Genomic DNA, 12007 nt, shown 5'->3' on the forward strand with positions numbered 1-12007 from the left:
CCTATTTTATTTAAATAAAAAAATATAAATATGAAAAAGAAACTCATTAATCATTATGCAACTATATTAATGAATATCTGGAATTAATTGAAGATGTGCGCCTGGTTTTGGAAAACCCCAATTAGCACATTTGAGCTGTAGTTGGAGGATGTTTCAGATTAGGGATGAACACAAATGGAGTCATAACACCCTAACGTTTATATAAGGTCGTGGAAGAGGCTCTCTGCTGAAACACCACATACAGGGATAATAATAAATCTCCAAGCCTAGAGGTTGGCACAACAGGCAGGAGGTTGGGCTCAGACAGAGATGGGGTCAACTGTACAATCCCAGACTTTCAATTCAGGAAATATGTTGTTTGAAGTTCATGAAATTGTGATTTTTTTCACAAGAAATTATGGGTCATTATTTTGATGAATTTAAATGAATTTCCCAAACTGACTTGAGTAGTTGACCTCTAGGTTGAAGACATTGGTTGATCTTAACTCTGGACTTGGATGTTGTTCAGATAAAGGCAGTAATGCCCTCTCCTGCCGTGAACTGGCTCACCTATCACTGGGTATAGCAGTCTCCTGTGTTTTCACATGGCACAGGACAGCCACTGTCCCTCCCTCAGGACACATCAATATAGTTTTTAATGATGTACTCATCCGACTACCTCTGTTTAGTTATCGATTGCCCCTGTGGCCAGGGCGGATTTTAAATGCCTGATATACTCCCACATTTAGCCACAGGACACACATAGTATTGACTGAGGACTGCATCTGCTTCATTTTGGGGAAAACAAAGACAATAAAGTTAACTCTCTCAGTGTTGGCTTCCTTGCCTGTCTTGGACTCCAAATTATTTGTGTGGTGTTACCCCCCTTGCCCCCTGTCATAAGATCTGGGTAAGACAGGCAAATCTGTTTGAAGGACGGCTTCGTCCCGGGTTTAGCCCCTCCAAAATCAAATTACAGGCCACATGTGTCTCAAGGTCAGAGGACATAGATGTGTGGTGACTTTATTCCCCTGAAAACTGATCCTGAATCAGTTTTACATTATTTGCTTGTTCAGGGGGATGAAGGGTTTGGAATGAGACATCGGCGTTCAGACAGACACTTGTTGTTAGCCCCTCTCTGTTTTAGAGAGAAAGAAGAAAGGTGAAGCCATGGAAACATACAGTGTTTCCAGCTATTTATTTGCTTAACCTTCAACTTCAAGTCTCCACTTGAAGTGGTCCTCATTAAATCTCGCATACAAGCAGTATGTTTGTTTTTTTTGGTCTCGTCTGTCAATGTGTTGTCAGCAACCTTGACAGAGATAGGCAATACAAGTCCACATAAAACGTGATAAAAATAGCAGACTACTTATACTTATTATTACAGATTACATGTTAATCATAGGTCTGCCATGATGAATATTGAATAATGTTTGCATGAATGCCTCTTCGGTTGGGCTCTTCAATGGTCTGGAGAGCCTCTTGAAAGTAGTGGGGTGACAATGGTTTGAATTGTGTGATTACTATTTCAATGCAGCCATAATCTCAGTACTTACTTGGCAAGCAGTACTTGAATGAATTTACAGTATATCACACATTTTCAACCAACGTATAAATGAATGAACAAGTAGGAACTATTTCTGAACTCCTTTTCATCCGTATTACTAAATAAACAAATTAAAATATTGTGTGAACTACTGGACAGACTGTCCAGAAGATGAGCTAAATATGTAATTTAACTATTCATTTAATGAGATAACGCTGTTACCTGATTAGGGACAATTGATGCCGTGCTGGTGCCCCCTGTCGACCATTGTGGGGAAGTGTTGTATAGCTCTGCGGAAAGAGGGACATTCTGACATTCCTCTCATCAGACAAGTCTGCAAAAACGGGAGAACGGAGCCCGGGTACAGGGAAAGCGAGATGAGGCGTCGTGTTTGCTTTGGTTGAATCCAAGAATTAATTCTACCAGATGCCGATTGAGAAGGTGAGTGTGACAAAGTACATCGTTTTCTGGTGCAAATGTTTTGGTCAAGACGAGCTGATCGCGGCTTAATCGTTCAACTACTAGCCTCGACTGGCTTGCTATCATCCACTCGCCTTGGCGCAGACTGAAAATGCAGCCACAGTTTTGGCCTGGATTTCCCATGAATTGAAAACGAAGCCCGGGTAATTACAGAGTTGAATATCACAGCAGTTTTTGGCTATTCAATAGTGGCACCAATGAAGGCCATTTGTATGAATTCTAGTCGAAGTTTTCCGCCTGCAATTGTGTCCGGGTGTTTTAATATCTACATCAAGCAAGTGAAGCCCCGTGATACAACTTCGCACGAGCAATATATTAACTTATCATTGTAACTTTGTGGCCTGTGAGTATCGATGGGATTGATTGTAACTGTTCAGTAAATCTACTTACCATTCTGAATGAGTGTACAGACAGAATCTGAAAACACTGTCGAAGTGGGAAAACAACCTGCGGTTGTCTTCATTCTTTGCAATGTTGCTGATTGGAATTATGCGAGAAAAAGTGTACATATATTTCCTTATTTTTATACCTAAAGATAGAGCACTTTGGACCACGTTTTTTCTGACTGCACCCAACAATTCATTTTTAATTCAATAACGTTTCACGTGACAGTGGAAAGTTGGTTATGTAGGCTATGTCCCGCTAGGACTGACTGATGTAGAGGGAAGGCAGTAGTGATTAGGCTGCTACATCGTTTGTCGAGAAGAGTCTTCCTTCAAAGTAGCCAACTTCAGTATCCACCCTTCATAGTTTTTGAGAAACTGTAGGCTACATAACATCATTATAGTGATGATATACATCCACATGACTAAGTAGTACAAAGATGTATATCCTACGTTTACACATGTTTTTATACCCACGTTTTTCTATTGAGTCAAATTCAGACAGTTTCCACATAGAGAAGTGCCAGTGCATTTTTTTTTTACGGCTGCTGCTATGTGATCAAATCTCAGCAGAACTTCATCCTAATGTGCTGTTATAAAGGATATGTAAGGCTGTTATAAGCATGTTATAAACATGCTGCTGTGTTGATGAGAATGTAATGCTATTCATGGAAAGTTTAGGCTGATGGGAACCACAGTAGCCCCACAACATGCCAGTTCTTGTATTTTTCCATGTCAGTGCCCCTCAAAGCCATGCTCAGTAGTGATGGGTCGTTCGCGAATGAGTCGGCTCTAAGAGTCGGCTGCATATCAGGAGATCCAAATCTATTTATAAAAATATTTTAAAAATTAAGATATGAATAATCAAAAGATTTAAATGGATAGAATTAACTAATTCAAAGAACAAAAAATAAAATAAAGTAATATAGGCCTAAATGCTCAAGCTCACACATTCGTTCAGACTGTCTGCTCAGACTAACAGCCTCACCTGTTGTTCCTGTCAATCAGACACGCAGTGTCAACCAATGAACCAAAGATGCGTGAGGGAGGACCGAGCCAACTCACTCACAGTCACTCACTTAGCAGCCGAGGAGGGAGGAAGGACAACTGTGAAAACAACAGCTGGAAAATGAGTCAGAAGCACAGTAGCATTTGGATGCATTTTAATAATGTAGACTGTTAGAGCAGTGTAGAATTTGCCAAAACAAAATCTCATATAAAGCTGGTTCTACGCACAACCTACACCGGCATATGCGAACTATGCACCCAACTGTGAAGCTAGCTGTTGCGGAGCTTCGAGAAACTAGCGGGCCTGCTAGTGATAGTGGTGGAGCCAGCACCTCCACACGTGGAGATGTATCCACTCAGTCAAGTAGGCCACCTCCGCGACCCACAGCAACGCAGGCTTCTATGGACCACTTTATGCCAAAGTCTATGTCTGTAGAAAAACAAGGCCAAATTGATATTGCATTGGCTAAAATGATTGTCACCCATTTCCAGCCTTTTCCGATCGTGGAGGACAGAGGTTTTAGAAATTATAGCAATAGTCTAAATCCAATGTACACAATTCCAAGCAGGAAACCCCTTTCAAAATCACTTATTCCACAACTGTACAAGAGCACACAGGCTTCAGTGTGGGAAAGAGTCCAAAAAGCTACTGCAGTTTGCCTTACCACTGACTGCTGGACATCAAGGGCAACCACTTCTTACATGTTGATTACATGTCACTTCATTGAAGATCTTTCGATATCTAGCTGTCTTCTGGACTGCTTTGAGTTCAGCGACAGACACACCTCAGAGAACTTGTCAGAAGAACTGTTGAGAGTGGTCAGAGAATGGCAAGTAGATGGAAAAGTGGCCTGTTGTGTTAGCGACAATGCAGCTAACATAACCAAAGCCATGAAAATGTTTAAATGAACCCATCGTCCATGTCTTGCCCACACAATCAACCTGATTGTAAGACATGTTCTGAAGGTGATGAAGTCCACTGTGGACAAAGTGAAAGCAGCTGTGGAATACTTCCACAGGAGCACAGTAGATGCTGAACAACTAAAGTCTACACAACGTCAGATGGGGCTGCCTGAGCTGAGGCCTAAACAAGACTGCACTACCAGGTGGAATTCAACATTGTATATGTTGAAGCGGTTTCTTGAGTCAAAGGATTGCATCATCTCTACCCTGGCCATTGTCAATGCTCTGACCCAAGAGGAATGGGAGGTGGTGGAGGAGGTGTGCAGAGTCCTGGAACCCTTTGAGCAGGTCACTGTGGAGATTAGTGGAGAGAGGTACAGTAAGCAGTTATTACTACATCATTATTTAATCCAGTATTATATATGTGTATGAGCAATAGATGAGAATGTAGTAGCAGTAGACAAAACATGAACCTGAACTAATAAGTTACTGTTCTCTCTTTTCAGCTATGTGACAGCCTCAAAAATGATACTCCTGTGTAAGGGCCTGCAGCGAATCACAGCCAGCCGCTAGAGAAAGGCAAATGTGACCACAGGACATGTGACAGAGTTAATGGACACCCTATGTTCATCAATGGACAGAAAGTTCAACAGAATGGAATATAATCCCGTACTATCAGAAACCGCTGCACTTGACCCCAGGTTTATGAAGTTATCCTTCAGTGATGCCAGAGAGAATGATTAGGCTCTTCAAAGAATAACCTCAGCAGCAGGGAGGGACAGCCCCAGTAGTCAGCTGGCTCAGGCAACAGGGCAACAGGAAGAAGAGGGATCAGATGGAGCAACAGTAGTGCCACAAACATCTGCTCTTTGGATGCTGTTTGACGAGAGAGCAACTGGGGATGCAGCACGAAGGAACCCCTCAGCAGATGCCATAATGGAGGTCCGATCCTATTTGGAGGTGGAAGAGCTGGTGGAAGAACAAGGCCTCTGTCTACCCACGGCTTACTAAAGTCATGACAGGGAGACTCTGCATAGTGGTCACATCCGTTCCCTCTGAGAGGGTCTTCTCGAAAACGGGACAAATAATTACTGAGAGAAGAAACCGCATCAGCCCCTCGAAAGTCAGGCAGCTTGCATTTCTGAATGCAAATCTCTCATAAAAGCAAAATATGGTCAACATTGCTGTGTGCTGCTGGTTATAGCATGACAATAAAGAAGAGAGAGAAAAGAGGGATCAGTTTAATGTTTTAAGTGAGATGATGCAGTTTTGCACATTGCTATTTATTTTTCTTTTATATGGTGTGATTTTCTATTATTATGTTGTTCAGATTGTATTAGTTTTGAATTGTTACATTTATTTGCACTTTGTTTATATACATTAAAAAAGTTATACTTTTAATGCACATGTGTAATAGCATCCTTCATTTTGACATTTATTTCAATTTGTGGGATGCTGCAGTTTTGCAAATTGTTATTTATTTTTATTTGATTTGCTTCCATATTCCATTTTGCTGTTCAGATTGTATTAGTTTTGAATGGTTAGACTTATATGCCCTTTGTTAAATTCAAATGTTTAATAGCATTCTTTTTCATAACAAACCAATGCATTTTTAAATACATTGTGGTTAAGGTAGACTATGATTTTCATTCAATAATTTCATTAGAATTGTTTTAACACCAATCATAGTCAAACTATCTCAAACGGTTCGACAAAACATATATTTTTTTAAAAGAGCCGTTTGGGAGCCAAAAGATCCGGCACTTTTTGGTGAGCTGAGCCGAACGAGCCGGCTCACTGAAAAGAGACGGAACGCCCATCACTAGTGCTCAGTGTGTGTGGGGGGCCAACCCAGAACCCAGTCTATAGAATAAGAGGGGAACCAGGAAAACTTCCAATACATTAGGTCCACTGACCCTATCCTTCTTCCCCAGCACAAGACTGCTGGCGTACCCATAGACATGCAGTGGCTGTTCCATAGTACTTCATCCTTTGACTTCTCCCTCTCCATTAGTTTGTCCGCTGTATGCTCTTTGGCCAATTGATTGTAAGGGATCGATTCATTAGATGTTTATATACGATATTTATTCAGATTATATGTTGAAATTGGATTTCTTGGAAAAGATCAACGGAGTGGCATTTGGTACTGACTGGGAGAGTGTTGTAGTAAACACATTTGGACAGTACAACTACAGCACAGCCCAGTATTAGTGATTCACCAGATCATATCAGTAAAACTGAGAGGAAAACCTTGAGAGTTGTTTGAATAAAAAAAAGGCAGAGGTGGGACCAAGTCACTTATTCGAGTCACTAGTAAGTCTCAAGTCGAGTCCAAAGTAGAAAGGGTCGAGTCAAATCCTAGTTCAAATCAAGTACAAAAAAAATAATCTTTGTGCAATGTCTTGTTTAGCTACAAATCTTTGTATATTTATTGAGGGTACTAGACAGTCTTTTTCAGTCTTTTTCATCAACACTTTTTGATTATGTAATAATACATTTTAACAACAAATTCCAAATGCAAGCTTCATAAGTAAACTATCAATTTCAAGAAATGTTGACATACCAAAAGACCAGTAGGTCTATGCTAATATTTGTTGCTTGCCCCATTGCTGGTGGGCATGCAAAGTAAACTGTTAATATTCTTGATCACCCCAAAACATTTAAGCGGCATATTTATTGATGGCAATCCTCTCTCTCAAGAATTTGACGCTTGCACTGCACCTGATACTACACTGAAAAAAATCAAGGTTTTAAATGGTTCTTCCTCAGCTCTTAAATGGATACTTTGAGTGTTCATTTAACTCTTGAATCAACACTAGAAATATTACTCAGAAAAAAATCAACAAGTTAACACTGGCCAATTTGCTGTATGCTATGAAAGGGACACATCTGCAGGGATACTTCGTAATGTTGGCAATTATGCCCTTTATCTACTACCCCAGAGTCAGATGAACTCATGGATACCATTTCTATGCCTCTGTGTCCAGTATGAAGGAAGTTAGACGTAGTTTTGTGAGCCAATGCTAACTAGCATGAGGCTAACACTAGTTAGCGATTGCACGAGTGCTAGTTAGCAACTTCCTTCAAACTGCATGCAGAGAAATACAAATGAGTTCATCTGACTCTGGGGTAGTAGATAAAGGGCATCATTGCCAACATTACAAAGTATCCCTTTAAGGTTCATAGGAGAACTCTTACCCGATAAACAACCTTTGAGTTAAGTGTGGGGTTCTTGACATCTACGGTTCTTCAGAATTCTAAAAGACTCTTCAAATGTATGGAAGCCTGCAGATGTGTCCCTTTCATAGCACACAGCAAATTGGCCAGTGTTAACTTGTTGATGTTTTTTGTGTGTAATACTTCTAGTGTTGATTCAAGAGTTAAATGAACACTCAGTGGTTTAACAGAACCCCAGTGTTGGTGTTAATATCCAGAGTTGAAACAAAACCACGCCCATCGTTATCATATTTCCCAGCATGCTCTATTGCAGGTCGATTAACATAATTGTTTGTTTCAATATCTGTATTTTTCCATGTACACACATTGATTGATTAATTAATCTTATGCTACTCAAATATAAATAACATAACTTTTTCTAAACTATTCCAATCTGCTACTTGGACTTATTGCACATGCTACTGAAATGGTTGTTCCAGTTTAAATTGTTTAGGAAGCCTCATATCTTAGTCTTCCTAACCCTGGCAGTCATTCTGAATGCAGGTTGCGGATTAATAAAAGTTGAATATCCCCACTCTGGCTGGATTCCAATAGGAATTACACATCACTTTGCAAGCCAGCACATACTGTATGTGACTTGCAAGCCTGATGTGGCCTGTAAACTATTGAGTTTCAGGCAATTGTATTAGTAGCAATGTTAATCGAAATTGTTAAGTTTTTAAAAAACTATATTAAGAAATGCAACAGTTGAACAATTGATGAAAATACTCAAGTTTTAGAATTTTTATATTTCATTAGAAATTGACTGAATTATAGCACATAAAACATTTCACTGGCACAGACATGGAGTTCAGGGATTCAATCTATTGTCAAATGTAAAAAATGTTTTCTTAGAATGCACACATATATACATGTTCTTATTGTATCAGGTTTCTAAAATAGTATTTTGTGTTAAAATAAAGAAAATTATGTGCCTAATTTGCATAAACACACTGGCTGTATTTTCATATATTAATAGATTTACATAAAGGGGTGGGACAAGGCTGCAACCACTGCAAAAACATGCTCTGTCTACCCTACCTGCACTCACCTGCACCGTCTCGACTGTCTCATTAATTAAGCATTTCGCTACACCCGCATTAACATCTACTAAATATGTGTATGTGACCAATACATGTTATTTGAATTACTTTTGTCACATTATCTTGCATAATTCAATGTGTATCAAAAGCAGGATAACCTCGGATTAAAAATCAACATGCTGGCTTGAGATTACACCTAATATAAACATACTTTACATTGTTTGTGAGATCAGACATAATACCACTATAATCCGAATGTTCATTTTTGGAAGTTGCTTTCATTTCAGCGCATCTAAACGCGCATGTAAACATTTCAACTCTATTAAATAGAGCGTCTGCTAAATGACTTAAATGTAATGTAAATGTAAATTATAACTTTTTTAAATTCCACCAAATGAACACCCATCAAAAATAAAGTTCCCTTTCTTCTCTTTCTTGTGATGCAAGTGTTGATAAGGTGCATTAAATCCCAGACGAAGCTTTAGCTTTCTTATAAGTACAAAGGAAAGACAATGTATTTTGAACCCATTTCAACTGTTACCGGGGTGTGTTTGACTGGTTATTACAAACATTTCCACAGTCGTAACGTTGACGGGGAAAAAACGATAGGCACAAGCAAGAGTATGAAAGAGTCGCAGGAGTAAAATGAAAGCAATCAATCCAGAGAGATTTAGAAGTGACAAGTGGATTTTGCACCTTTCAAACACAGGAATTAGACGGCTGAAAAAGACAGTCCTTGGGTGGGCGGGGCATGCACGCTACTAGTAATTAGGGTAAAACTAGAAGGCCTTATAAAATATATGTATCGTCTTAAAGAATTTAATTTGAATGACAATCAATTCACTTAGGACCTCACTTGGTGAAGGCCACAAGACTGAAAATGAATGAATGCAACAACATGTCTCTGTCCATAGCAAACACAGTCACGTGTGGTACTGGTAACTTTAAAATTCACGGAAAAGGCACCCTGGGATATATGCAAACAAGGGGGCTTTGACACCAAATTGGATTAAAGTGTTTTTCTGAACTCTGGTGCGTTTACCCCCTGAGTTCAGTCCGTTTTGTCACGATCGTCGTAATGAGCGGACCAAGGCGCAGCGGGAGTATAGTTCCACATATTTTTAATCTCCGTGAAACAAACAAAACAATAATGAAACAACGAAACGTGAAGTCATGACGTGCACACAGGCAACTAAACACAAACAACATCCCACCACGCAAGGACCAAGCAGCGTGCCATGGAGGAGAATGTGTTATGGACATGGGAGGAAATCATGGGAGGACACGAGACCCTACCTTGGCAGGAGTCGCCAAGGAGCATGGAGGGACAGCGACAACGTCAGGGACCAAGAAACCCCAAGATTTGTTTGGGGGGAGGCACGAGGGGTGGCCGGTTGAGCCGAGGAGCCCATCTGAGCCCATCTGGGTGTCGATGGAACAATGTGAGGAAGGATACCGGAGAGAGGGGTTAGCAAGGAGTAGGCTGCAGCGCAGACGGGCTGAAGAGTGGGTCATCAGTCTGGTGCCATCTGTGCCGGCTCCGTGCACTAGGCCTCCAGTGTGCCTCCCCAGTCCGGTACGTCCTGTGCCAGCTCCCCGCACTCGCCCGGAAGTGTGTGTCACCAGTCTGGTACCACCTGTGCCGGCTCCACGCACTAGGCCTCCAGTGTTCCTCCCCAGTCCGATACGTCCTGTGCCAGGTCCCCGCACTCGCCCTGATGTGTGTGTCACCAGTCCGGTACCACCTGTGCCGGCTCCAAGCACTAGGCCTCCAGTGTGCCTCCCCAGTCTGGTATGTCCTGTGCCAGGTCCCCGCACTCGCCCGGAAGTGTGTGTCACCAGTCTGGTACCACCTGTATCGGCTCCAGGCACTAGGCCTCCAGTGCGCATTCACAGTCCAGAGCTTCCAGCGACGGTTCACAGTCCAGAGCTTCCGGCGACGGTTCACAGTCCAGAGCTTCCGGCGACGGTTCACAGTCCGGAACCTCCAGCGACGGACAACAGTCCGAAACCTCCAGCGACGGTCAACAGTCCGGAACCTCCAGCGACAGTCAACGGTCCGGGAACCTCATGCAGCATTATATAATTTCATGTCCCTGAAATATTCTCTTGAGTAGCAGCTCATTTCTGAATGCATCGGATGCAGATCAGAGGGCTATACCAGGGATAATAGGCTACTGAATATACCCTATTCACATTGCATTTAGAGCGGCTATTGCATTGTTTCATCGCGCATGTTGTTTGTTTGAAGGTCAATAAGGTCAAGGTCAGTAATATGAAGATTGGGACACACGCGAGCTTCATGATAATCATAGATTGCTTTAATGTAAGAGTGTAGCTGTCAGGCCTACAGCAAATCAGAAATCTGTTCGTGAGCTCAATTGTTTTCAAACGTTTTGACCTGTGACCCCTAAAAAGGAGTGATTCAAAGCTTGCGACACTCGCGCACTCTCACAGGGCTAATGCCCGCACGATGGCTGCGCCAATGTAGCCTGTCATTACAGCCATAAAGCATGATGCATTTTCAAAATGCAAGATACAGATTTTGCGCTGAAAGTCATTCATGTTAGCAGTCAAAATCAACTTTGGATATCATGTCACATTGTACACAAGTATTGAAGGTAGTGTGAAGTTACAGCTATCTTTAGTGGCTTAGCCAGTACCACCACTGAGGTATATCATTTTAACTCAACCAAACTAGGCCTATGTGAAATAGGAAAATTATCAATGAAATCACCAGGTAGCCTATTATTCTGGAAAAGATGTGTCCATAGTAGATTGCTAAACTGTATTTAAATGGATAATATTAATGTAGGTAGGCTTCTCTGTTTTTGGCAGGCAAACCCGGAGAAAATTAAACAAGCGCTTTTTGGTCACAATTAAGTCTGGTTATGTGCGCCCGCTTTTGCATGCCAATTAGAGCGTTGGGCCATTAACCGAAAGGTTGCTGGATCGAATCCCCGAGCTGACAAGGTAAAAATCTGTTGTTCTGCCCCTGAGCAAGGCAGTTAACCCACTGTTCCCCGTGTGCCAAAGGCGTGGATGTTGATTATGGCAGCCCCCCGCACCTCTCGGATTCCTAGAGGTTGGGTTAAATGCAGAAGACACATTTCAGTTAAATGCATTCAGTTGTACAACTGACTAGGTATCCCTCTTTCCCAATGCTGATCATTGCTCAACAGTCAAGCGGTACAATTCTTTGGTTCTGAAGCACAGATTAGATGTTGAAACAAGAATTTGGTGCTGTGCTGTTGGCCGACATTAGTAACCAGATCGAATAAGCAAAGGTATAAATATATAATTTATTAAATTGAGATTTTGTGTCACTAACCCACACAGGTTATTTTGGAATTTTGTTTGTAGAAACGTCTTGAAATGATAAATATGTAAATAAGTATTCAACTCCTTTGTTATGGCAAGCCTAAATAAGTTCAGGAGTAATGGTGGTG

General features: G+C 41.3%; 1 protein-coding gene across 2 annotated transcripts in view; it reads left to right on the plus strand.

The window, feature by feature from the left end:
- Positions 1-1836: 1836 nt before the first annotated feature.
- Positions 1837-12007, plus strand: part of LOC135526231 (bifunctional heparan sulfate N-deacetylase/N-sulfotransferase 1-like) — a 90898-nt gene continuing 80727 nt past the window's right edge. For both annotated transcript variants that reach the window (XM_064954408.1, XM_064954409.1), the window contains exon 1: positions 1837-1966. The gene's annotated coding sequence lies outside the window, so the exon portion shown is untranslated. The remainder of the gene's footprint in view (positions 1967-12007) is intronic.

Source organism: Oncorhynchus masou, chromosome 32 (genome assembly GCF_036934945.1).
Source record: "Oncorhynchus masou masou isolate Uvic2021 chromosome 32, UVic_Omas_1.1, whole genome shotgun sequence".
Lineage (NCBI taxonomy): Eukaryota > Metazoa > Chordata > Actinopteri > Salmoniformes > Salmonidae > Oncorhynchus > Oncorhynchus masou.